Source organism: Lissotriton helveticus, chromosome 1_1 (assembly GCF_964261635.1).
Source record: "Lissotriton helveticus chromosome 1_1, aLisHel1.1, whole genome shotgun sequence".
NCBI lineage: Eukaryota > Metazoa > Chordata > Amphibia > Caudata > Salamandridae > Lissotriton > Lissotriton helveticus.
The window spans coordinates 1,447,459,041-1,447,486,896 of NC_136057.1; the positions used below are offsets into that span (position 1 = coordinate 1,447,459,041).

The 27,856-nt window shown below is 51.5% G+C and overlaps 1 protein-coding gene and 1 pseudogene across 9 annotated transcripts in view; both read left to right on the forward strand.

Annotated features, from left to right (window-relative positions):
* The window catches only part of KMT2D (lysine methyltransferase 2D), a 1,543,965-nt gene that overhangs the window by 1,167,586 nt on the left and 348,523 nt on the right, over positions 1 to 27,856 (forward strand). The gene's annotated exons all lie outside the window — the stretch shown is intronic.
* Positions 1,573 to 1,962, forward strand: LOC144773258 (small ribosomal subunit protein uS8 pseudogene; annotated as a pseudogene).

The following is a 27,856-nucleotide window of genomic DNA, read 5'->3' on the forward strand; positions in this document are numbered from 1 at the left end:
GAACTTCACTTCCTGTAAGAGTCCGGTTCCCAATGAGTAACCAAGTTATCCAATTAGGGTCCAATTTAATATTTGTCCTAGGGATTACCATGGTAGAAGAGAACCTACCACATATTAAGTAAACCCTCATTCCATTTAGGCCCCAAAACCAATTTAATTCCTCTCCCCCTTGATTTTAGAAATCTGATGGAAAATATTGGTGCTTAAACAAACCTAATGTATCCCCTGTGTTCGGACCTCTTTACCCAACATAGTGTTATCAAGTATGATATAGCAGAACCAGAATGCCTAATTTCAAGAGAGGAAAACGGCGGAAAACGGATGGTTTCTGTTAGAACTTGCACTTTTGAAGAAAAGTCGCAACCTAAAGCACCAGTGTCAAAAAAGCAATAACAGGTATAACTGAAGTAACTAATGCATAGAAGTGGCTATCATGAATCAGAAAGGAGGACTGAACAGTATGTTAAGTCAACAGATTAGTGTTGTAAATAAATTGTATGTCATCTTAAGTATTTTACACAAGCTGAATAAGTGAGTCTCCCCCTGGCGGCTGAAATTCTGCTGCTCCCTGCTTTGTTTGGCGACCACCTAGCAGGAACTCCTTATGTTTCTCTCTCCAACAACCAATCTAACTTTACTTCTAAAAGCTTTCGAACTGAATGTTTATTAAACTCTAGAATCCCAGGTGGTATAACTAATTAAAATCGATTATTTTCAAGCATATGCCTAAAACATCAAACTGAACTAGAAAAAGTAAAGCAGTTAGCCATCTACCCGTAATAATAGTGAAGGGACAAGTTTTTCTAATCCGAGGTATATTCTGCTAGTCCCACCAGGCTATTCTGCATTTTCACTTTTAAGGTCGAGCCATACAGCCTCTTTAAAATCCCGTCCTGAGTCAAAACTAAATCATATCACAGTTGTCATATAGCCCACAATAGAGATGTTGAATTATGTATTTGATCATGAACATATATTCGGAAATTGAACAGTTAAGGGTGTTAGGCCTTAACCTTAACATTATCCAACTTTTGTAGAACTCTCTATCTCGGCACAAAACCTAAAACTAGATATAACTTCTTCAGAAGGAAAAAACTTAGCTAGGTCTTGAAAGCGCACATCCGAGCAGTTGAACATTTAATGGCATCTTATCAGGTTAATCAGCAGGACTGCTGACCTTTCCTTTTGTACTAACCCGAAGTCAGATTGGAGCTGAGTGATACAGATTGTGTTCTGATATAAAATTTGATCATTGAAGAACAAAAGTACATTTTGATGGTTTACAAATCACCACCCTCAGTTAGCAATAGAAATTGTGTTTGTGGAATGTGAGAGATGTGTTGCAGTCCTGTTTTGAAAGGCCTCAATAAACTAGTTATCAGGGAGGACTGTCGATTTATGTTATCTATAATGTTTGTAAGTGTAAAATCACCAAACTTGATGATAGTCTTTTTTTTTAATACTTGAACATTTGGGCCATCTATTTCAAAATTATTGATAATTATCTTAAGGCAAAACCCAGAAAGTAAATGACAGAAGTCCTTAGTAGATACAAATTGCAGGACTGGCTCCATGGTGCGCACGAATGTTCTTGCATCAACCATGCAGAAAAATGTGGAAAATGCCAGGTTCTGATCAGGCCATGCTCTAAAGTGATCATGTATTTAACTGTGATGATGAAACATGGTTACAGTGGTGAATTTGAAATCATTGATGAGCACCGAGCTGTGAAAATTATTGTGAACCTCACTGGCAGACTAAACTAGTGTGTTGTAATTAGTCTACGGTTTCATGTGCAACTGAAGGATCTCAAAGTGGCAGAACAATCTGTTGCCGTCCCGTCAGTTTGGATGCATTGTTCTCACAACGTCGGTGGGCATCAAGGACCACAAAGAAGCTAGGCAAAAACATATTGGAGGCAAAATCCTGATTCTTTTTCTAAAATGTATAAAGGCGGACTAATAAATTATGAAACAGATGCATCCATCCCTGTGACAAATTATATTCTTGCCTACTATCCTGGAGCATGTTGGCTTTTGTCAGGTGATTATAAATTAAATCTCCTTGTGACCAGTAATGATGAATCTGAAAGACATGTAAGTGATACATTCCTTACCTTAGAATTACCCCCAGGCATCAGACTAGATCCAGAAAGTTTTCGTCAGCAGTAGCCCTGCGCGTTGGAAGGTGGCATCGTGCGGCTCCGCGTCCGTCGTAGGAGTCGTGATTGCCGGGATGACGTTGCGGCAGCTACTTAGACGCCACCCTCATGCGCTGACATCAGTTGCTTCTTTTTCCGAGCCAGCAATCGCAGATCCGGAGAGAGCGGTACCCCCAGTCAATTTTTGATTGAGTTTTTGGGGACTTTTGTCTGTCTTCTTTGAGTCTTTGACTCCTGGTGTAATAGGGATGTTCGGTTTCAAGTTTTGCAAGGTTTGTTCCTGCATGATGTCGGTGACTGACCTGCACTGCGAGTGTCTCTATTGCCTGGGGCACAACCATGACCCCACGTCGTGCCCCGACTGCCGGGCCATGGCTCCGAAAACTTTGTGGGAGCGGTCCTGAAAGTTGCTTGAGGCCTGGGAGTCTGCTCGGTGTTGTTCAAGGTCTTGGTCCGGTGGGAGGTCGAGGGACCGGTCGCGGAGCCGCCACCATCGTTCGACAAAGTCTTCTCACTCTGTGTCAGGTAAGACGAAGCACAAAAAGTCGAAGAAGCACTGTCGCTCTTCACCTTTCCCGCGACAGGGCTGAGGGTGCGGTGGTGCCGCCCTTGCGGCTCCAGAGGAGCCTACGCAGTTGCCGACAGCCTACCCGCCTTTCCCGGGTCTGACTGCAACTCCAGCCCAGCTGCAGGACTTTGTTTGCCATGGCTAGCCTATTTGGGCCGTCTACAGGACTGGCATCGGCCAGGCCCCCGGCCGATGTCGTCCCCGGCATCCACCCCGACATGGAGACTGTGCTGGACCAGTGTCGATCGACGCCGATTCCGACGCTGATGGGAATTTATATCCCTTTGTCAATCCTCCTCCTTCTTAACCGCCTGCCCAGCATGTAATGGAGGATAGGGAGGACTGGGAGGGGTCTGAAGACCCTCTCGCAGCCCAATGCAAGTTGGACCCGGACTGGGCTGAGGATTTGGGGATGCAGGTGGACTGGATTTTTCTCCAGAACCTGGAGCACTGTTTCCTTCTACCGTGGCTACGGAGGAGGGTGGTACTTATTCAGTGGTGTTGCAGAGGGCAGCAGAGGCTCTCCACCTCGAGCTGGCCGTCAGGACTAACCTCCTGACAGAAGTGCTTTGGCCGGCGGCTTCCTCTGCGGAGCCGCTGCTGCCCTTTAATGACATACTTTCGGACGTTCTTTTGGGCACCTGGCCCAGGCCCAACACAGTGGCTCCTGTGGATAGGAACGTGGCCCGACGCCATGGCCCGGCCCCGGACAACCCCATTTTCCTCTCCCAACACCCTACCCCTGAGAGCTTGATTTTCCAAGCCTCTGCGTCCCGAGCGCATTCCCTTCCGCACCTCTGGATAGGGAATCCAAGAAACTGGAGCAGTTTGGGAGCATTTTCTCTTCCAGCAGTTCAGGGTTGCGGTCTGTGAACATGAGCATGCCTCTTATGCCATTTTTCCCACTCAGTGATACGGTGGCGTAGGTGCTGCCTTAGTGTCCGGAGGAGGCCCGGACAGTGCTCTCCCAAGCTATTCTTGAATGGAGGGATGCATTCGTTGTGGCCTTGACACCGCCGACTTGCTGGGCAGAGCGATTTCCACGACAGTGGTACTACGCCATCACGCCTGGCTGAGGACAACTGGCTTTTCAGGGGATGTCTAGAACACTCTCATGGACATGCCTTTTGATGGATAAATACTAATAAGATGGTAAAAAAATAAATATAGATAAAAACAGACCAAAATGTATAAAAAATAAATACCATAAAACCGGGATCCCTAAATATAATGGGTCTCCCTTTCAATGGAGATCATCTTTTTGGTCCACAAGTCAACACTGCTAGAAAAATTCACGAAAGAAAATGAGACTGCGAAATCAATGGGAGCCCTACAAACGCAATCTCAAAGGGGCACTTTTCATCAATCCACATATCGCGGTGGATCAAAACAATCTCCACTGACACATGTGCCTCCTATAAGAAGAGAGGCTCAAGCAGGTTCCTCTAGGGGATATTATAGAGGGTCCTACAGGGGAAAAAATAGGGGAAGAGGTGAAGGAGGTTTCAACAACTTGACTTCCTCCTGTACAATGTGTGCTGACTTCAACGCAATTGGGGGAGGTGCGGACTCGATACATCGAGTTCAAAAGAGAGGCGGTACATGCAGCTCAGTGACATTTTCCTGCGGAGGCTTTGGGCGCTGAAGAAGGCACAACACCAGCCAGAAATGCATCCGCCATCATCCACAATAAAAGCCTCCAAAAGTTTCCCCTGGGTCTCTGTTTTCCCTTTTTCTTTTTTCTCTTTTCTCGAAAGGAGTGTATGCCGCACATATATATATATATATATATATATATATATATATATATATATATATATATATATATATATATATATATATATATATATATATACACACACACACATATGCACCTATAAGTCACTCCTATGGTAGGCCTCGACAATCCTGGAGGCAGAGTGTTTGAGGGTGCTCTAGCATGAGCTGAGCCTGGCTGCAGCTTTCGGAACCATCTCCTTATAGCTGTTCTATGATATAGCCATACCATATACTCTTAAGTGCATTATAATCCTCGCGGTTAATGCTAACTTTGGTTTGGCTTTATCAAAACATGTCGTGTAAGCTGTCAAACACTTTGTAATACTACCCCCCCCCCCCCCCCCCCGCCAGTTCTGGCGGCGGGAGTAGCATTCCACCCTTCTAGAGGGAAAAGACGTGTATATATGAAAGAAACATGTTAGTTAGATTCCTTACCTTAGACACCGCCCTCACGCGCTGACGTCAGTTCATATTTCTGCGCCAGCTAAGCGCAGGTCTGTAGAAAGCAGTACCTTAGTCATTTTTTGACTTCTAGAGTCTTCACGACTCTCGGTGCCGGTAGGGAATGCCCGGGTTCAAGCCCTGTACCGACTGCAACCGACTGATGTCGGTTAGCGATCCCCACCGCCGGTGCCTGTATTGCCTTGGGGCCGACCACGACGACCGGTCGTGCCCCGACTGCCGGGCCTTGGTTTTGTCTCCATGTTTTTAGCTCACAACGTGCTGCCATTCATCAATTTGTGACTATTGTCATGGGGTAGATAGGCCAGATAAATGCCGATACACGGCGAGATTTTTCACTGTCTGGCAGTGGCAAAAGCAATTTGGGCATGAGGTACAATTACGAGCATTATCGAAAATCCTCTAAATATTTCGTATGTACAAACGGAATTAATGACAGATGTATTGTGTTTATCTGATGATTATTGCATACCTATATGGTTAGTAAAGCCCGTTTTTCCTCATGTATATATGGCTGCCACAACTACCCATTTTCTGTTTTAATTACATCCTATTTTGCATTCAAGCATTTCGCTAAGTCCGCTCTTTGTTTTTGTGTATTAAGGTACAAATGAGCGTCATAGACTTCGGGTCGGCGACACTGAAGAAGGATTAAAAGTTCGAAACGCGTCTGTTTTCTCGCACTGTGTGCTGAACAATAAATAATCGTTTGCCTGAACCTGGAGTGCTTTAAACTCTCTTTTCCGGGACGGGAGGGAGATTCAGGAGCTTGGATATTGATCGCGTGCAACCGGCGCGAAAAAAGCACCCGCCACTCGAGTGCTCCGAAAAGGACCTGGTTGTATGGAGCGTTAACGCTGTGGAATCGGAGCACCGCCGAGATCGATTTTGGACCGGAAGGGACTGCAGAGAGCGGAGGGGCGCACGGTGAAGACCGCAAACAACCGGTAAGTCGCCATTCCCGCGAAAATCAACTCCTGTCCCCACTTGCATTTGCAAGGGCCCACTATTTTCATCTTTCTGGCAAGGCGAGTAGGTTTCAGGCACCTCAACCCAGGGAGGCTTCCCTGTGGTTTTTCAGCAGACCACATGTGCGATGAGGAAGAACGCCGCCAAGCGGCTTTGGATGTATTTAAAAAACGCACACCAGGCGCAACCGTTGGAGCGGTTACTGGAGATAAGAGAGATGCACCCCATAGCGCTCTCAAACAACTTTTCTTGAAATTAGAGCGGATGAGTGAGAGGGAAATATGAAAGTGGTGGGAGGCCACCTCTTTACAAAACTACATGGATGTCAACTGTGTACCTAGAGGGCTTCGTGTATACACGGTTCCTGCTTATGAAAGCCCCGATCCCCTGCTCCTAGAACAATGGGCAGAGTTAACAGCAGCATTTTGCAAAGCCATGCTTGAACTTTTAGTTAAGTTCGCATGGAGTGACAGAACCAAAGCAATTGATGAGATAGCCTCCCTTGAAGTGGAAATTGCGAAGGAAACAGATGAAGCAACAGCAAAACAATTACGTGATGAAATGAAGAAGCGTCTAATAAGATATGAACTGAAAATACGTCAACGCAAACAAGAAAAGTTTGAAAGGGACGAGCATGATTATGCTCAGGGAAGAATTCTAACTTTCTCAAAAAAATTAGATGGACCCAGAAAAGCCCTCGGTAAAGGTCCCAGTGCCGGACCAGTGGAAGAACCTCCCACCTCAGAATCCTCAGCAACGGAGGAAGAACCCTCCGAAGACGAAAGACCAACCACAAGTGATGCAGGAAAGAAGACTCCTTTTCATTTGGAGTTCGATCTCATCCGCAGCACTTGGCTAAGAGGAGGGAAGCTGAAACCACCCGAAAAAGACGCAGAACCAGACGAGGTGGCTGGCAGAGTAAGAGGAAGGAACAAAGGTGTGGGACAACAGACCCGCAAGAGAAGAGGCAAAAAGTGGTAGACGCGGGTCTGACCATAATTAACCTCACTGATAATCCCCTTACGACAGCAGAAGAGGAAACATTAAAATTAGGTCTAAGTTTCTGTCCCAACAAGAGACTAGAATACACACAAACACGTATTGACCTGTTCAATTTAACGAGAAAGATAAAACTACATAAATACCACAAACTCAAACCGCATACGGAGGGTGCTAAGAAAACACGCAAGACAACCACGGTGTATCCGACTGATACACTATCTATCAAAGACCTACAAGCAACACGGATACTGGAAGACCTATATCATGATGGGAACATTGATACCAATACTAATCCAGAAGTAATGAACATCGAACAACAATCCCCCGTTACAAATTTCAAAGCCCCCTCACAGTTCAATCCACAAATGCCATATGATGCAATTGACACCTTTGCAGATGCCGTAACTCGAGATTTGATACTGCACAGACAGTCTAGTGCCAAAAGAACCTTGAAGAAAAATAATTTAACACAAGAACAATTGAATATTCTCTTGAAGTTGAAAGACAACAAGGAACTAGTGGTAAAACCATCAGATAAAGGTGGGAATGTAGTTTTATTAACCCGTAACCAGTATTGCATGGAATCCCTGAAACAACTTGAGGTACCAGGTGACTACCAAAGAACAACTATGGAACAATACAAAGAAAGTATTCGCTCATATCACACCTTGCTGACCAAATGGCGGAATAAATCCATGCTGGATACAGATGAGTACCTATTTTTACGCAACCCGGAACCTATACTGCCAACTTTCTATCAATTACCGAAGGTTCACAAAGACTCTAAGAACCCCCCAGGACGACCTATCGTCTCCTCTAAGGGGAGTCTAACTGAAAATTTGTCCATTTACATTGACTCGTTCCTTTCTACCTTTGTTACTGCGTTGCCATCTTTTGTAAAAGACACCAAAGACTTCATCCAACAAATTGACCAGATTGCATGGGACCCATCCTATCTATTGATTACCTTAGACATAGCTAGCCTCTATACAAGTATCCACCATGATCATGGGATAGAGGCTACCAAGTACTTTCTAGATAAGAGACCGGCAAAGTATGCCCTGCATGGACAATTTTTGATTGAATGTCTAAAATTCTGTTTAACTAACATCTTCTTGTTTCAGAATGAATTGTTCAGACAACTTAATGGTACAGCGATGGGAACCTGCTTCGCCCCCAGCTATGCGAATCTTTTCGTTGGCTGGTGGGAGGAGCAGGTTGCCCTAGCAGGTGACAACCTTAAATGGGCTAACCAGATCGTTGTCTGGCGTCGATATATCGACGATCTCTTCTTAGTGTGGAGGGGCTCCTCCACACAAGCTGAGGAATTTGTTGAAGCTCTAAATACAAACAACTTGAACCTGAGATTCACATCAGAAATGAGCCAAAATGAAGTGCACTATCTTGACCTAAGAGTCTACGTACATCAGGGAAAACTCGAAACAAGCCTTTATCGAAAGCCAACAGCTGGCAACAGTATCTTGCACTATGAGAGTGGTCATCCTTCGAATTTGATCCATAGCATCCCCTACGGGGAGCTACTCAGATTACGAAGGAATTGTTCTCTGGAGTCCGAATTCGTCAGAGCTGCTCAAGACAGCATTGCCAGATTTTTGGCAAGAGGCTATGAGCAATATCTCCTGGATAACACCTACAGGAGAGTCTTAAAGATCCCCAGGAAGAATCTTCTTTCCCAGATGCCTCCGCCTGATGAGAATTCGAATTTCAGAACCAAATTCCGCCTTATAACAACTTTTTCAGATGAGGTTCCTCAATTAAGACACATTCTAATGAGAAACTGGCATATTTTGCGAACTGACCCCGTCATAGGAAGTGATGTTCCGACCAAACCACTCATAACCTTCAGAAGGTCTAGGTCTATTAAAGACACAGTAGTGCAAAGCCATATTTTGCCATTACCATCTAAATCCACAAGAACTCTCAAAGATATGAAGGGATTCTACCCTTGTGGAAAATGTAAGGCCTGTGAAAGTAGCAGAAGAACATTAACCTACAAGGTCCCAGGACTCAATCGACCTAGACTCATTAATAAATTCATCACATGCACAACCCCTTTTGTGGTGCATTGTCTGGTTTGTCCCTGCGGTCTCCAGTATATCGGAAGTACCATGAACAACGTGAAACTCCGTATACTGGAACACCAAAGGGCAATCATGAATAAAGATGCAACCTACCCAGTTGCACGTCATTTCGCCGAGAAACACGGAAGTAACAGGGAATTGCTCCGTTTTTTCGGGATTGACCATGTGCCCCTGAATCCCCGAGGCGGTGACAGACTACTATGTCTCCGCAGACTTGAATCCAGATTTATAATAGATCTGCAAACTAAACATCCTCAGGGACTAAACGTAGGTGAAGAAATGACGGTTCACCTCAGAAGATAGTCATGATAGTCAGGATAGCCATCATTTACCATCTGCAAATTTAACTATGATGATACAGCAATGAATTGTGGCATTCTCACTTTGAAATATGTATATATACTCAGGCACAAGCTTCTTTTCTCCCTTTGCCCCCCCCCCTCTCCCCTTCCCCCTCACTCTTCACGCCGCCATATGCTTATAAATTTCACTAGTCTCCCCCCCATTCAAATATCATGTGATATAAAGTTGAATCCTTGCTCCCTTGGCAACTCAGTACCTAAGATACTCGAGTTATGTATATAAATAGAATATGATAGACTAAAACAATTGATTGAATGATCTCAACATAATGTTTGATAAATTGTGCTGTTTTCACCTCTGAGACCTGTTCTTTTCTTGTAATGTTTGTAAATAATATAATATTCTATTTCTGCAAGGGATTTATCATATGATAATCAAAGTAATGTTAGGGGAGCCTTGCTGATCCACGGCTAGATTATGGTTTTGTCTCCATGTTTTTAGCTCACAACGTGCTGCCATTCATCAATTTGTGACTATTGTCATGGGGTAGATAGGCCAGATAAATGCCGATACACGGCGAGATTTTTCACTGTCTGGCAGTGGCAAAAGCAATTTGGGCATGAGGTACAATTACGAGCATTATCGAAAATCCTCTAAATATTTCGTATGTACAAACGGAATTAATGACAGATGTATTGTGTTTATCTGATGATTATTGCATACCTATATGGTTAGTAAAGCCCGTTTTTCCTCATGTATATATGGCTGCCACAACTACCCATTTTCTGTTTTAATTACATCCTATTTTGCATTCAAGCATTTCGCTAAGTCCGCTCTTTGTTTTTGTGTATTACGGTACAAATGAGCGTCATAGACTTCGGGTCGGCGACACTGAAGAAGGATTAAAAGTTCGAAACGCGTCTGTTTTCTCGCACTGTGTGCTGAACAATAAATAATCGTTTGCCTGAACCTGGAGTGCTTTAAACTCTCTTTTCCGGGACGGGAGGGAGATTCAGGAGCTTGGATATATATATATATATATATATATATATATCACAGCTCCAAAACCCATTAAACAGTTTTGCCGAACACTTAAGGCGGGTGCCTTTCCTCGTGAGAATGGGTACTCACGTAAATATCACAGCTCCAACCTGCGCAGGTTGGAGCTGTGATATTTACGTGAGTACCCATTCTCACGAGGAAAGGCACCCGCCTTAAGTGTTCGGCAAAACTGTTTAATGGGTTTTGGAGCTGTGATTAACAGTGCTTGAACCACCTCTAAAAGAGACCTCCGTCGATGAGAGTATCGCAAATTATCTGAATTTGGGGGACAGCAGGAAATGCACTGCTACCCACGGAACATTTTCTTGGCTAAACATCTAGAGGCTTGGCAAGGGAGCTTTTACATACAGCGCAAGCTACTGCAAATAACACGGACATGCCTGGCAAGCAATGAAAAGGAATCTTTCCTGGAATTAAAGACACGAAAATGAAAGGTGATATTTGAAATATGATTAACATTGTGAAAATATTACCGTGCTTACATGGCAGCCAGAAGTGCGAGCATAACCTTTGCAGTCCTTCTTTGATTTCAATCACAAGGAACTTACCAATAAGGGAACAGCATTGTTTATTTAAACGTCGTGCTGTGCGCTGGATGTGAAAAATCTCAACTTTATGCATTGATAAAGGCTAAAGGCTGAAACGCGTATGCATTAATAAAGCTGATTGAATTTTATCCCGGGAGTGCCTACGTGTGCTGAATTGCGCAGGTTGGAGCTGTGATATATATATATATATATATATATATATATATATATATATATATATATATATATATATACACACACACACATATGCACCTATAAGTCACTCCTATGGTAGGCCTCGACAATCCTGGAGGCAGAGTGTTTGAGGGTGCTCTAGCATGAGCTGAGCCTGGCTGCAGCTTTCGGAACCATCTCCTTATAGCTGTTCTATGATATAGCCATACCATATACTCTTAAGTGCATTATAATCCTCGCGGATAATGCTAACTTTGGTTTGGCTTTATCAAAACATGTCGTGTAAGCTGTCAAACACTTTGTAATACTACCCCCCCGCCAGTTCTGGCGGCGGGAGTAGCATTCCACCCTTCTAGAGGGAAAAGACGTGTATATATGAAAGAAACATGTTAGTTACATTCCTTACCTTAGACACCGCCCTCACGCGCTGACGTCAGTTCATATTTCTGCGCCAGCTAAGCGCAGGTCCGTAGAAAGCAGTACCTTAGTCATTTTTTGACTTCTAGAGTCTTCACGACTCTCGGTGCCGGTAGGGAATGCCCGGGTTCAAGCCCTGTACCGACTGATGTCGGTTAGCCATCCCCACTCCCGGTGCCTGTATTGCCTTGGGGCCGACCACGACGACCGGTCGTGCCCCGACTGCCGGGCCTTGAGGTCGAAGGCTAGGCGGGAGCGGTCCCGCAAGCGCCTCGAGCTCCGGCAGTCGGCCCAGCGCCGCTCAAGGTCCAGGTCCAGGAGGGGGTCGAGGGACCGGTCGCGGGGCCACAATCATCGAAGCTCGACGAGTCGGCACCATTCGTCGGGCTCCAAGTCCTCAGGTAAGAGGCACAAGAAGTCGAAGAGATGCCATCACTCTTCTGACACATCCCCCGCCCCCCCCCCCCCCGACGCTCGCGCGACGTGGCCGTTGGTTCGGGCGACACCGGCTCCGCCAGAGCCGCAGGCGCCGCAGCCAGCTCCATACCCGCCGATCCCTGGGCTGAACGCGACGCCGGTGGAGATCGAGGCCTTCCTCATGGCCATGAGGTCCCTCTCTCCTCCGTCTGGTCCCGCAGTGCCTCCGGGCCCCGCGACCCCGACTGGGAGTCCAAGCGGGCCGGGTGCTCCGGCGCCGTCAGGTGCGTCGGCGACTTCGGTCCCGACGCCGCAGGCTCCTGCTGGATCCGGGTCGCCGCTGGTCGACCTCACGACCCCGCCGGTGTCGCCCCCGGCGCCGTCCCCGCACATCGCCATCCCTGATCCCTCTCTCGGCCCGGATCCGCATTCGACGCCGGCTGAAGAGCCTTTCTTCTCTGATCCGGCTCCATCCTTTGACCCTGAGTTTCAGGAGATGGAGGACGAAGGGGATTGGGAGGGGTCTGAGGACCCTCTGACACGTCAGTGTCAGTCCTTCCGGGACTGGACAGAGGAGCCCGGGGAGGCCAGTGGTCTGGATACCTCCCCTGACACTGGCTTTGTTTCCCCTCCTACCGTGGCTAAGGAGGAGGGGGCTGCTTATAGTATGGTGCTGACTCGGGCAGCCAAGGCCTTGGCGCTTACGCTCCTTGTCGCTACTGTGAGGTCTAACATCCTCACTGAGGTCCTTAAACCGCAGACTGGCGCTCCGGAGCCTTTACTGCAGTTTAATGAGGCTCTCATGGACGTCCTGTTGGGCACCTGGTCCAGGCCCGCTACAGGCCCCCCTGTAGATAGGAACGTCGCCAGGCGCCACCGCCGAGCTCCGGGCGACACTAGCTTCCTGTCCACCCATCCCACCCCGAGAGCCTGGTTATCCAGGCCTCTACTTCCCAATCTGCATTCCCGACTGCACCCCCAGATCGGGAATCCAAAAGGTATGAAAAGTTTGGTAAGAAACTGTTTTCATCCCTCAGCTGTGGGTTGCGGTCAGTAAACACCGCTTGCCTTTTGGGCCGTTATACTCGCTCTCTGTGGGATACGGTTGCGGCCGTGCTGCCAGTGTTTTCGGAGGGGGCCCGGGCAAAACTCGCTCAAGCCCTAGCGGAGGGACGAGACGCTGTTCGGTATTCTATACGATGTGGGCTGGATACCACGGACTCGCTGGGCAGGGCGATGTCAACGATGGTGCCGGTTCGCCGCCACACCTGGCTGAGGTCCGCCAACTTTTCGGCCGATGTCCAGAACACCCTCATGGGCATGCCGTTTGATGGCAGCCACCTCTTTGGTGGCAAGGCAGATCATGCGCTTGAACGTTTCAAGGACTCCAGGGCTACGGCCAAGTCCTTGGGCCTCTCGGGGCAGCGTCAGCAGCAGTCTGCCTTTCGCTCCTTTCGTGGCCAAGGAAGGGGCGCCCCTTCACGTCCTGCCAGCCACGAGCCGCAGTCTAACATCCAGCGCGGCGGCGGACGTGACGAGGCGACCCCTCCAGCCATGCCACCGCAGTACCACCGCGTGTCGGTTGATCACTTGCAACTTCTGCAAGAGGAAGTGTCGGCCCTCTTGGCCAAGGGGGCCATCGAGCACGTTCCTGGGCCAGAAGTAGGGTGTGGTTTTTACTCCCACTACTTTCTGGTTCCCAAGAAGGGCAAAGGGGGCCAACGCCCTATCTTGGACCTACGGAACGTCAACGGCTTCCTCCGGAAGGAGAAGTTCAAAATGCTGACTCTGGCTCGGGTCTTAGCTGCCCTGGACCCCGGAGACTGGATGGTAGCGTTGGACTTGCAGGACAAGTATTTCCACATCCTCATCCAGCCAAATGAGCCCCTGACATGCGGTGGTACCGAGGTGGCATGGCCAGAGGGGAGGACAGAAAGGGGAGCGAGTAACCTTGGCAGAGTATCTGCAGCACCCACTTGTCCGATGTGATTTCACACCAGTGGTGGATGTGGTGACAGACCCTGCCTCCTACCAGCGTGGGGTGCCCCCTGAAGCTCAGATTAGGAAAGCTTGGAGGTGGAAGCAGCGGGTGTGGAGGTAGACTGACCCGCCCGCTGGTTACCTGACCCGCCTCTGCGGAAGCCATGTCCATGGCCACACTGAAGCAGGTTCTGCGCAGGCATTGTGGAGGAGAGTGCCTGGGCGCCTTTACCCTGGCCACGAAAGGAATGAAACTCAGGCGTGGCAGGGCTCCTCGTGGAAAGACCCAAAGACTTTGCAGTGGCCCATGAGTCTTTACAGCGCTCCAGGGCATTGTCAGCCTTGTCGCCAAAGAGGCGAGAGCCATCAAAGGGCATGTCCATGAGCGAGCACTGGACATCAAGCGAGAACCCGGTAGACCGCAACCAGGCATGGCGCTGCAACGCCACAGTTGTGGAAATCGCCCTGCCCAAGTAATCACCCGTGTCCAGACCACACCTGATGGCAAACTTCGCCGCATCCTTGCCCTCTGCAATCGCTTGGGAAAGGACGGCCTGGACCTCTTCAGAACACTGAGGCAGGACCTCTGTTACCGAATCCCACACAGCGTGGGAGTAACAGCCCAATAAGCAGGCGGTATTAACTGACCGCAACTTCAAGCTGGCCGAGAACAACCTCTTGCCATATTGGTCTAGCTTCTTAGAGTCCTTATCCGGCAGAGCCGTAGCAAAGGCACTCTGCGATGTCGAGGCCTGCATGACCAGGCTCTCAGGCGTTGGTTGAGTGGTCAGGAAGGCAGAGTCACCAGGCGATGACGCCTAGCAACGGTCTTATCCACCGGTGCCCCCGATGCCGGCCGCAACCAAATGCCCAAGAGAATTTCGGTAAGGGCCTCTGTAGGAAGGTAGATCCCTGACTATGGTTGCCCCCAACTTTTTGCCTGGTGTTTTGCTGGTTTTCTGACTTAGTTGACCTGGGACCCTGCTATTCAGGGCCCCAGGCCTACTGCTCTCTCTGTAAAATGGATTCCATGTACCTTAGGTACATATCTAAATTGGATACTGAGTCACCTTATCAGTCCCTGTACAGTGTACCTTAGGTACCCAGGGCATAGGTGTACCCAGGGCCTACCAGGGGCTGCAGCATGTATTATGCCACCCCTGGCTGGCCATCCAAATCTGACACAACTGGCTGCTTGACAGCTGGGGCAAGGTGGTGTAATCACCCCTTGCTTTAGATATAGTATACCTATATCTAACCCTAAAATGGACACACAGATCTCCTATCAGTCACTCCTATGGCAGGCCTTAACAATCCTGAAGGCAGAGTGCTTGGAATCATGTGAGATGGTGCTCTGGCATGAGCTGAGCCTGTCTGCGGCTTTCGGGATCTATCCCTTAGCCGTTTCCATGATATCGCATACCATATACTCTTAAGTGCATTATAATCCTCGCGGTTATATGCCAACTCTGGTATCGCTTTATCAAAACATGTCGAGTAAGGTGTCATACGAATTGGAATACTAACCCCTCGCCAATTCTGGCGACGGGGTTAGCATTCCACCCTTCTAGAGGGACACGACATGTATGTAACCTGTAACCCCGGTTAGAGTCAGACAGAGCCTTAGCATCCACAAAATGGATGCTGCCACCGAGACACAAGTCTGCCCTCCTGCTGCTGGGAGTCCTCCCAGAGCAGGAGGCAAGGACAAAGGGTTTCCTGCCAGGGGCGGTGCCAGCACCGTCCCAGACAGGGTTTTGTGTATTCCAGGTAGGCAGGGCTACAGAGGAAGGTGACTGCAAGTGGCACCCCGGTGCTCACTGTGCATAGGCCGGCTGAAACCAGTTCCAGGGGCACTCCAGCCCCTGGCCTGGGGAAAGCCCGCCAAGGAAGTGGGTGTAACCACCCCCCTCCTGGTCCCACCCATAGGGCAGGACTTAGTCGCGTGCCAGCCCCCTTTTCCAAGATAAAGGTAGAGACTGGCCCCCTTCCAAATCAGATCATCTTTGAATCCTGAAACTACTTTCCACGAAAGGAACTCAAGACTTCTTCCTAAGATTTCTCCCTTGTGACTAAGGAGTAGTCACCCTGCATCCGCAGGCACCATCTTAAGAACACTGCGGTCTGCTGCAAGTCTCTCCTCCGGATCAAGACTGCCCAGCTCGACGAGAACCGGCTTCCCTGGCACCTCTGACCTCTACCTACATCATCAGTCACGCTGAGATTCGTGGGTGTGACGAGACCTCGAGGGACCGGCCATCTTCAAGACTGCACGACTTCTGCACAGCAAGCCCGCCGAGTAATTTCCTGGTGAGTGCTTTGGGGTCCGAGAAGCCCCGACCCTGAGCAGCTCCAGCACCGAAGCGCAGCCTCCCAGCATCTCCACGATCTGCGTGGGGCCCTTCTGCTTTCAGCTGCTCACCGCGTTGTTTGGCTACTAGCCCTCTGGCTTGTGGCCTTCCGAACGACGCCCGACGACAACACTGCTGCTGGTCTGGTTGCTCCAGACTGGCCCTTGCTTCCCTCCATCGGAGAAGTACCCTGGACCCTCCTGGTCCGGCTAAGACGCCATTTTAGGTCCACCGCGTGGGCCTTGCATTTGCCAAGACTTGTTGCCCAATCCTGGGTCCAGCGACGTCGACAGCAAGAACCTTCGTGGGACAGCTCGCACCTCCATCCTGGTCGCCGACAACGCCTCCTGGTCCGAGAGACTGCAGAGCCCAGCAGCGCCCACTCACCTGACTGCGGTGACTTCGCCCGGTGCCATCCTGGTGCCCACTTAATCACTGGCTAGTGATTCAAGAACTTGGTCCCCTCTGCTTTCAGGTTTCCTTCTTCCTTGATCCAGGCTTGGATCCATCGAACTTTTCTTCACTGGTCGCCTGCCAGCAACTTCTTCCTTCCAGGCTCCTGGTCCGGCAACGAGATCCCCGACGTCTTTTCAGACCTATGCAGCTGCAGCCCCTGGGCTAGGTAACTTCGGCACTTCGGTGTCCCAGCATAGCCTCACTATCCTAGGGTCAGGATCCACTGTCGTTTTCTCCCTACCAGGTCGGGTTCGCCCGTGAACACTAACTTTGCCTTTACTAGCTTCCATAGACTTTGTCCCGCATCCCGCGTGAGAGTGCACACTCTGCACCCGAGTCCCCTAGGTCTCCTAGAAGTAATCTAACGATTCTATAGTCAAGTCCTAGCGATTCCAAAGCCTATTAGTACAGTTACTTACCTGCTAGTAATTCGCATTCCACTTTTAGAATATATGGTTTTTCGTGCCCCTCGGGCGTTTGTGTATAACGTGCTAACTTAAGTATTTTCATAAGAGTTTTGTTGTGTGCTTAGCACCCTGTCCTCATAAAGAGTACAGGGTTGTTGTGATTCTAATAAATACATTGTTTATTTTCATAACACTTGTGTGGTGTCCTTTCACTGGGTGTTCAAGGGGTAATGTGATGGTAAAACAGCTGGCTTAACACGCCCTCTAGAGTCTTAGCCTTAGACTGCTCGTATCCATGCTACTAGGATAGCTGGTCTATAAGGTTGACTTACAACCAATCATCAATAAGGGTTGTTTGGACTGATATATAGTGATCACTAGAATAGTGAACACTGCACATCAGGCCAACTTCTCACAGCCTCATTGAAAGAGAGCAGCGGTTCCGATGACGTAGATGCCGTCTGGAGCACATCCGTAAGGAGGTTGTCTTGGAGCCGTCCCAGTCCTCATCCGGCTCCGGAGTAGAAGTAGCCGGCCGCGTCGGCAGTGCCGGAGCCAGGGACAGCGGTGCTGGGAACGGCGCTGGCCGGGGCCGAGCCGGAGGCGCATCCCAATGTGGATCCCAGGTCGGAACGGAATGCTCCGAGAACCGGGGCTGGGGCGAGAGCCAAAGGCAGGGCCGGGGCCGTAGCCAGCGGTGCTGCACCTTGTGGCGCTGGGCCGGAGCCAAGGGCCCTGGATCCAGTGGCTTCGGGTTCGGTGCCTGAGGCAGTGCCGCCGGGCCAACAGGATCTGGACACGGGACCTTGGTGCCCGCAGATGTGCCGGCGGGAGCCAGAGTCCTAAACAAGTGGTCCATGGCAGCAAGAAACTCTGACATCTGTTCGGGAGTCGCCGACAGACCCGGGTATAGCAAGTAGGCCGCGGGACTCCCAGGCTTCGGAGCCTCTGGTCCCCTCGTCCGCCTCAGAGGAGCGACGGGGTGACATCGGAGAGCGAACACACTTCTTCGACTTCTTATGGCGTCGCTTACCGGAATCTGAAGGTGAAGACTTAGAGCCCGAGGAGCGACGGCTTCGGTCCTGCGAGCGGTCTCTAGACCCGGAGCGGCGGTGAGAGGAGTGCCGGAACTCCAGCAACTTCTGGCGCCGCTCCTGCAAGGCCTTCAGCGCTTGGTGGCGCGGAAAAAATAGGAACTGACGTCAGCGCGCGAGGGCGGCGTCTAAGTACTTCGGCGGCGTCATCCCGGCGCCAACGATGCCGGCGGACGCGGAGCCGCAGACGACGCCCACCGACGCGCAAGGGTACTGCTATGCAAAAGTTTCCGGATCCAGTCTGACGCCTGGGGATATTCTAAGGTAAGGCATCTAATACTAACCTGTTTCTTTCAGATTTAGGATATCCCCAGGCTTTGGACTGGATCCGGAAAACTTTCTGCAGTAGCACCTCTGCGTGCTGGGGGTGGCGCAGCACGGCTCCGCCCTCACGTCGTCCACGGACGTGAAGTCAGCGAAGCCATATATGCCACTCCCAGCGCGCTGACGTCAGTTTTCTTCTTTTCCGTATCCTTATGCGGATCCTGGAAAACCGGCGATTCCTTGGTCTGTTTTTCGGGTCTTCTCGAAGCCTTTGGCGTCTCGGAACAGTGTAAAATGCGTTCGGGCTTTAAGGCGGGCGAGACCTGTGCCCGTCATATGTCTGTAACGGACCTGCACCCCATCTGTATGTGGTGCCTCGGAGTGCACCACGATTCCAAAGAGTGCGACGCCTGTCAGCGAATGAAACCGAAGTCCTTACGGCAGCATCGTATGAAATTTCTGGCCGCACGGCTGTCCGGTCCTGCACCTTCGCGTCGTCGCTCTTCCTCTCGGGATCGAGCCCATTCCTGAGGTCATTCCTGCAGATGTCCTTCGGAGGCGGGTAAGCACAAGCGTAAGTCGTGGCGGTTTTATGAGCTTCATGGTCTAGTGTAGCTGCACTGGCTTGCAGTCTCCACCGTGTTTCATCACCTTGTTGACTGCTACGTTCCTTCGAGAACCTCTTGGGGTCAGTCGCAGACCCGCCTCCTCCAAGGGTATGGCTTTGGTATCTATTCTAAGTTGGGGAATCTGCGGCTAGATGTCTATCAGATGGTCGAGTCACTTACCTTCGGTAACAATGTATCTTATAGAGACTACTAGCAGCAGATTCCGGAACATAGAATTATCCCCAGGCGCAAGACTGGATCCGGAAACTTTTCTACCACGGCATCCCTGCGCGCCGGGGGTGGGGCAACATCACGCGACTCTGCCCAGGCGTCGTCCGCGTACGTGACGTCAGCGAGGTCACATAAGACAACCCAATTAACCCCCCCTCCCCGGGCATCAAAACGTACACGTTTTGTGGGCATCTCATGTCTGCTACGGACCCGCACCTCATTTGTATGTGGTGTTTGGGGAAGGATCACGGCACCACTGATTGTGCGGCGTGCCAACAGTTGAAGCCGAAGTCGCGGCGGGAGCGCCGGATGAAACTTCTCTCAGCGCTTCCCTCCTGGTCGACGTCCTCCCCTCGGTCTGCTTTGGCGGATGGCTTCAGATACGGCCATGGCCGTTGTCCTCGCCCTTCTACGATGTCACGTGAGTATCGCTCCCCGGTGGGTAAATGTCGTAGTTTGTCCCAGGGGGCTGGTTTCCGGCCTGCCGGGTCGCGGACTCTCTGCGGCTGATGCGCCCCGTGTGTCATCCTATCCACCGTTTCCCGGTGTTGAGGCGTCGAGAGTCCAAATGGAGACATACATGACGGCTTTACAGGCCTCGCTGGCGTCTCCTCCTCCTTCCCCTCCTGGGGCATCAGCAGATCCCTCGCCCTGCACAGGGCTCTCCGCGGCGGCGCCGGTGGCTCCGGCGCCGACTGGTTCGGATCCAGGCTTGGAGGATGTGGTGCTTTTGGGGTGCAGCTCCTCCGGGGCACCTCCTTCAGGCCACGGCGTCTCTGCCTCGCCGCAAACTCCCGCAGGAGTCCCTGTGATGTCGCGGGGAGGTTGCCGGGGCTCGGGTCACATCCCCAAGCCCCTCTCGGTTCTTTGACAGGATGGTCCTGTCTAAGGCCGAGGTGACGCCGCTACGGCGCCGGCAGCATCTGGACCGTGCGGAGCCTCAGGGGTCGGTGGACCCTCCTCGTACCGCTCCGGGTCGAGGCCGTGTGAGGACCCCTCGTCCCTCTCCGGGCACCTCTCGTCCCTCCCCACAGGCGGCTGCCTCTTTGGAGGGCGAGTCGGAGGTTGAATCGTCCCTGGCACCGCCGCATGGGTTGCCGAGCGATCTTTGCCTCATTCAGGCCGCGTCTGGTGGAGGGCTTCGAGTCACTCCCCAGGCCCGTCTCGTTCCCCCGCGCAGGCGGCTGCCTCGGCGGGGGTCGGGTCGTCGTCGTTCCGGGCCGCGCAGTGGTCGTACCGTGGATTCGTCTTCGGACGCTCCTTCTCCAGAGGCAGGCTGTACATTGGTGTCGTCCTCCCCGGAGACTGGTAGCTGTGTGGTGTCTTTTTCACCGGCGTCGAAGTGCAGCTCCCCGCCCTTCCTGAGGCAGAGGTGTTCGTTGGAAGAGTGGCAGGTCCCTCATTCTTCGGCTCCTGATTTCCAGGTCTGGCCCGGTCCCGTACCGCCTGGCCTCGGGGACGGCCGCCTTAGTTTGCAGCCGTCGCCCACTGAGGAACTGCTTTTTTCACTGCGGGGCCCTATGGAGACTGGTGCGGCCTTCGCTCACGCGGTGTCCACGGCTGTGGGCATCCTGCGCATGGGTGACCCGGTGGCTCAATTTCCGGCAGACCATCTATTGGAGGTCCTCCGCCAGGCCTCTGGTGGGAGGGAAATCTTACTTCCCTTTGAAGGTTCGCTCCTTTCTTCCTTGACGGGGGCTTGGAGGCGTCCTGCCTCAGGGCACCCTGTGCCTCAACATCTTCTGCACCGGCGCCGCGTGACCTGGCGTGTCTTTTCCTTCACCCCTCAGCCGCCAGCCCACTTTGGCGGACTGCTTTTCCCTCCTTGCCGCCACTGCTGACTCTGCTGTCCCGAGAGGCCCGCTGGCTGGACTCTTAGGGGCACAACATGTTCGCCTCGACCAGCGCTGCCCTGCGGGCCCTTAACACCTTGTGTGTGCTGGTTAGGGCCTCCTCCTGTTTGTGGAACTCGGCTGTGTCTCTGGGATCCGCAGCGTCTCAGGAGACTGGTCAGGTGGACTTACGGCATCATGCGTTGGATGGCCGGGAGCTTGCGACGTTTATTCTCTGCTCCACTCTGGACATCTCCGAGATGCTGGGCCGGGCCATGGCTTCCTCAGTCGCTCTCCGTCGCCATGCTTGGCTTCGGGATGGAGTATTCCCTGAGAATATTCGGAAGCGACTCATTGACCTTCCGTTTGATGGCAGCCTGTTTCATGCCCCGGCTGACTCCGCCATCCAAAGGCTCTTGGCAGGGCTCCGTCGTCCTCCTCTGCCTTATCCTCCTCCTACTCCGTCCCCTCCTCAGAGACTCCTGAGTTGGATTGATTCTGGGCCTTCTTAGGCCGGTTGTTCTGGCTGTGGAGTGTGTTTTCTGGCCATTTGCGTCCTTCCTTGGGACTTTGGCATTGTTGGCTGCTGGACGGCCCTTTTGTTGCTTATGTGTGTGTGTTCTGCCGGAGTTGTTGCGCAGACTTGGCCCTGAGATTAGGCCTTCTGCTTTGCTTGGGCTGCTTGTCGAGCCTTCTGCTGGGGTGTTTTTTTTCCCCGTGGCTCTTTTGTTTTTCCTGTGCTACGGAAGTTCTTCCAAAGAGGACTCCCATATCTTGGGACTTCACGTACCCTATGTGGGGTTGTTGTAACTGTCATATGAATTGCGCTCTGCTAGGGGGTTCTGGTTGCCTTCCGGTGCCTGTTCTCCATGGCGTTTGTCGGTTGCTTTTGCTCCCTGAGGTCATGTGCGCGGCCACTCATAGTGGTGTGCCCGGGCATCTCCTCCTCTCCCTGCTCCTGCCCTGAGGTCTGGTATGATCCTGTGTTCTCCCTTGCCGGGCGCCGCCTACTCGGCCTTCCTGGGGCTTCGGGCTGTTCTTCTGGCGGCTTTTGACTGCTGGTGCTGTTCTGGCTGGCAGGTTGCTCTCAATCTGGAGTGGGTCGCCTTCTTTTCCCTTGTTTACTTTCTTCTTCGGCTCTTCCTGTCTTGGCATGGGGCGGCAGCTGTGTTGCCTTGTGGGGGAGTGGGGTGCTTCGACCTCTCCAACCTTGCCCTTGGTTCCACTTCTGTGAGTGTACGGACCTCTTCAGCATCCTTCTCCCTCCTACATCCTTTTGGGGTCGGTGGGGTTCTGCTTGTGGGGGTTCCTTTTGACTGGCAGGGACGAGGTTCTACCTGGTCCACAGAGCTGGTCCCCTGTGGGGCCCTCTGTTCTGTATTGGCTGGTGGGGTTCTTTCAAAGACCCTCATACCCAGGGGGTATGGTAGGGTATTTATTCTACGTGACTGAATCTGCGGCTAGTAGTCTCTATCAGATGTACGAGTTACTTACCTTCAGTAACGATGTATCTGGTAGAGACGATTCTAGCCACACATTCCTTCCCTGTCCTCCCTTCCCTCCATTGCTATCCTCTGATTAAGTGTCATCTGGCCATGTCTTGCCCTTGTCCCTTGTGGGTGGTTGCCCTCTATGTTGGGGTGGCTTGGAGGTTAGTTGTTCCTGTCTGTCTTGCTCAGGATGGGGGTGGTAGGTTGACTGTGTGCCATGACTTTTACGCATGTTCCTTGCCTCCGAGGCACAGGGGTGGGAGGCTGTCTTGTGTGCTGGCAGGGTGGCTGCGCAGGGCTCTGCTTGTTCTTTCTTCTTTCCCTGCCTTTGGGTTCTGCGGTGATGACACTACTCTGGGTGGTGGTGTTAGTCACCATTTGTTTCCAGTTTTTCTGCTCTTCGCACACTGTTCCCATGCTCCCACAGTTTTTTATCTGGTGGTTCCGCGTTGTGGTGCGGAAAATTTCTCCGAAGCAACCTGACGTAAGCGCGCCGGGGCGGGTCTTATGGGACCTCGCTGATGTCACGTACGCAGGAGACGCCTGGGTGGAGTCGCGTGATGTTGGCTCGCCCCCCAGCGCGCAGGGATGTTGTGGCAGAAAAGTTTCCGGATCCAGTCTCGCGCCTGTGGATAATTCTACGTGAAGGAATCTGCGGCTAGAATAGTCTCTACCAGATACATTGTTACCTAAGGTAAGTAACTCGTACATCTGGTAGAGACACAGTCTAGCCGCAGATTCCTTAACACCCATCCGTCCTCCCCGTTCTACGAGGACCATTTCAGGTGGGGTTTTCTATACTCTCCTCCCTCCGGGTGGCTTGTCTGTCTACAGGGTGACTTTTTCACTTCATTCCGATACAGTGCTCATTCTGATTTCAATGCTCTACTCCGCCTGTTCGCGTGATTTGGCGGTATGCTCTGTCATGTGTCCTTTCCAACCCTGTACCAGGGTTGTGTGGGATCTATTCGTTTTTTCCCACCCTCCGCTCTCCCCTTCATTGCCTTGGGATCTCTTACCATCCTTTCAACCTTTGAAGAGTAAACAGTGTAGGAGTAGGATCTGTTTCCTATGGTTACCCCCACTTTTTGCTGTGTTTCACTGGTTTTTAGACTTTAGTCTGGCTTTGGCCCTGCTAATCCGGACCACAACCTAGCTGTTCTCTCTCTAAATTGATTCCATGTACATTAGGTACATACCAGATTGGTTACTGAGTTACCTTGTGAGCCCCTAGGATATGGTACCTTAGGTACCAAGGGCATAGGTACCCCAGAGGCCTTCCAGGGGCTGAAGCATGTTTTATGCCACCCCTGGGAAGCCTTCCAAAATGGCAACACAGGTCTGCACTTGCAGCCTGGGTAAGGTGGTGTAAGCACCCCTTACTGGGATATAGTATACCTATATCCACCACTTAAAACAGACACATATTAACCTATAAGTCACTCCTGTGGCAGGCCTTGACAATCCTGAAGGCAGAGTGCTTGGTTTTGTGTGAGAGGGTGTCCTAGCATGAGCTGAGCCCCTCTGCAGCTTTCAGAATCCCTTCCTTATGGCTGTTCTGTGATAGGGCCATAATACCATATACTCTTAAGTGCAATATAATCCTCGCGGTTAATGCTAACGTTGGTTTGGCTCTATCTAAACATGTTTTGTTTGGTGTCAAACACTTTGCAATACTACCCCCCCCCCCTCAATGTTCTGGCGTTGGGGGTAGCATTCCACCCTTCTAGAGGGAGAAGACATGTAGTTACTGGTACACCCGGTTAAAGTTAGACAGAGCCTCCGCATCACAAAATGAATGCTGCTGCCACAAACACAAGTCTGACCTCCTGCTGCTGGACGAAACTCCAGCAGGGGAGGCCTGGACAATAGGTTTCCTGTCCAGGGAGCTGACCGCACCTCCCCAGACAGGCTTTAGTGTATTGGGGCACGGTGGGTTGCATTCAGTGAATGCTTTTGAGACCCTGCCTGGGGCACACAAGGTGCTCCATGCATTTCTCAGTTCAAACCGGTTGCTGGGGCACTCAGCCCCAGCGCGAAACTGGACAAAGGGGAAGGGGTGTAACCACCCCCTCCCCCAGGTCCTCCCATAGGTGAGACCCTAGAGTTAGTCCAACCCCTAAATGTAGTATTAGTATAGGAATCCAGTTCCTAGGACTTTAGAGTTCGAGGCATGTGGGCTGCTAAATTCATATCTTAGCATTAGATCGCCGCCTAGTGTTGGGTCCAGATGATCGCACATTGTTGTCCTGGAAGAGTCTTCGAAGTATCCTGAGATAGGTGGCTCCTCCCCTGGACTACAGTGCGCATGGGCATCGGCTCCATCCCCAGATTGTTTTTTTCCGCCATTGGGTTCGGATGCGGTCTCGACTTCTCTCTGTCGGAACCGAGTAAAACTAACTTTTTAAGGCCAAAAGGCCTTGTATTTATAGCGTCGGTATTGTTTGCGCACGGTCTCGAGTTCTTCCAACTCTTGGAGTCGGATTCAGTGGAGTTTTTCACTCTTCGGACATCGAGGCCTTCTCATCGCGACACGACCGCAACTTTCCAGCATGGAGCGGAGTCCGTTTAAGTACTGTCCGCTCTGTGGGTCCAAGTACCCACATATAGACCTGCACCCAGTCTGTAACAAATGCCTTTCACCGGACCATGACGACGGCAAGTGCAAGGCTTGCGCACAATTCAGGTCTAAAAAGACTCTCAAGCTTCGGCGCGCGGTGCGCCTGGAGGCCAGACAAGCGGCCCCGGATCCAGAAAACATCTTCGGCGACCAAGAAGATGAACAGGGTCATCATCTCCAAATATCCCCACCCGAAACGGAGGTCGAGGCGGATCCGGTAGACGACGACGGAGTCGCGGGTCAAGGCCTTGAATACGTCGACGAGGTAGGGGACGTCGAAGAGATTTATGGGGCCGCGGAAGATAGCTCAGGGGACGAGCTATGCCCCGAAGGTTTCGAAGATCACGATCGGGTCACGGGATCGCCAGTTGGCCTTACCCAAGACCCCGTGCCGCAAGCCACGGCCCCGCCTTCAGGCCCGGCCACGGACATACTTGCTGGGCAGGCCGGATCGAAACCGAAACATTCGGTTTCGACTACACCTAAAATGGCCGACCCGAAAACGAAACCGAAACTTATGGACTCGAGCGTCCCTAAAATGGCGGCCGGCCCACAGAAAACTACTACACCCGCCGCCGCATCGGCTCCGTCGACCTCCGGTCCGCAGAAGTCGAAGAAGTCGGTCGATTCCACAGGGTCAAAATCGGCGCCGGAGGAGGGATCCTCTAAAAAGGGTGGTCGGCACGGATCAACCGCTGCGACACCGTCTAAGCACGCCAAGGCCAGCGGCACGGCTCCGGTTACGCCTGGGACTCCGTTAGTCGGTCGCGTAGTGGAGACGGAGCCGACACAAGCGCACGGATCGACGGCTGGCACATCTGCGCATCGATCCAAGGACTCTGGGTCGGCGGCAACTGCATCGGCGTCCAAACCTCAGAAAGGCCACCATGACGTCGGATCCGAGGGGAAGGTCAAGACATCCTCGTCAGCGCCAAAAGCCACTGTGAGTGAAGCGTCCCCCATCGCCGCTTCGCTACAGAGAATCAGGGAAAAGGCCGCTGCTACGTCGGCTCCGTTGCCGTCGCCTCAGACGCCAAAGGATGCTCCGGCAAAGCCTAAGAGTAAGCTTCTCTTCCTTCTGCCGCCGAAAGAGGCTCCGAAGGCCTTTTCTACGAAATCGACGCCAAAGAAGTCGGATTCTTCTACGGCAGGGGTACCTTCAGGTCGAGAACTCGAATCAGAGGACGATTCTGAGCACTTCATCGACGCCAACACAGGCAAATTAACCCTATACAAAAGGAGGATCACTTCAGAGCCTCTGGACTCCTATGTCATCCCACTAAAGAAGAAAAGGGTTCCTCAGGACGCTTCTAACCTCATAGAGCCTATCCAGCCTCCTCCAAGAAGAAGCCCTACTCCCTCACCAGAACATTCTGAGGGTGAGGGATATGATGAAGATGACCAATACACCTTCCCCATCAATGAACCAGATGCACATCCAGATGCATATGATGACATTGGTGACCAAGGCACCCAAAGTGTGGGGCAAGACCCACAGCCTTTCAGTGCACGTGCATCCCCAACAGAGGATTCTGCAGGTTTTCATGCACTCATTGAGAGGGCAGCTGCTAATCATGATGTGGACATGCATGCTGACCCAGTGGAAGAGGACTTTCTCTTTGACACTTTTTCAGTCTCTGAAAGAACTGTGAAAACGCTGCCTATGCTCAAGGGAGTCCTCAAGCATGCAGCTGACATCTTTAAAGAACCTACCAGAGCGAGAGTGGTCAATCCACGTATCGAGAACAAGTACAGACCAGCACCTGCAGACCCTGCATACATTCGGGGACAGTTGCCACTAGACTCTCTTGTGGTCGCAAATGCCAGAAAACGGGCCAACTCCCAGACAACGGGTGAAGCTCCTCCCCCAGACAAGGAGTCCAAAGTGCTAGAGGCAGGGGGCAAAAGAGTGGCGGCACAGGCTGCCAACTTTTGGCGTATTGCAAATACACAAGCACTCTTAGCACGTTACGATAGGGCGCATTACGACACCCTAGAGCAGATTGTACAACACCTGCCTCCAAAGTTTCAAGAGGGCACCAAACTGCTTATAGAGGAAGGGAAACTGATCTCCAACGCAGCCATCAAGTGTGCACTTGACGCCGCAGACACAGCAGCTAGGGCGATCAACACTAGCGTCATGCTGAGACGACAAGCTTGGCTCCGCATATCAGGGTTTAAACCTGATCTTCAGACAACCATACTTAATCAGCCAGTCAATCCTGATAGACTGTTTGGTCCAGATGTTGACACCACCCTCGAAAAGATAAAGAAGGACACAGAAACTGCTAAGTCCATGGGGGCCCTACAATCACAACAGTTTCGTGGCAATAATTTTCGTCGCTCAGGTGCACGTGGAGTCACCAGAGGACAAATGGGTCAACAATCGCAATTCTCAAGAGGTGGAGCACAATCCTCGTTCACAAAACAGAACAAGGGAGGTTACAGAAATAACAGCAACAGAGGTCGCGGCAGAGGAAACAACAACTCCCGCTCCTCTACCCCAAGCAAACAGTGACTCTCTGTCACTGCCCCCCGACCACTTAACACCTGTCGGGG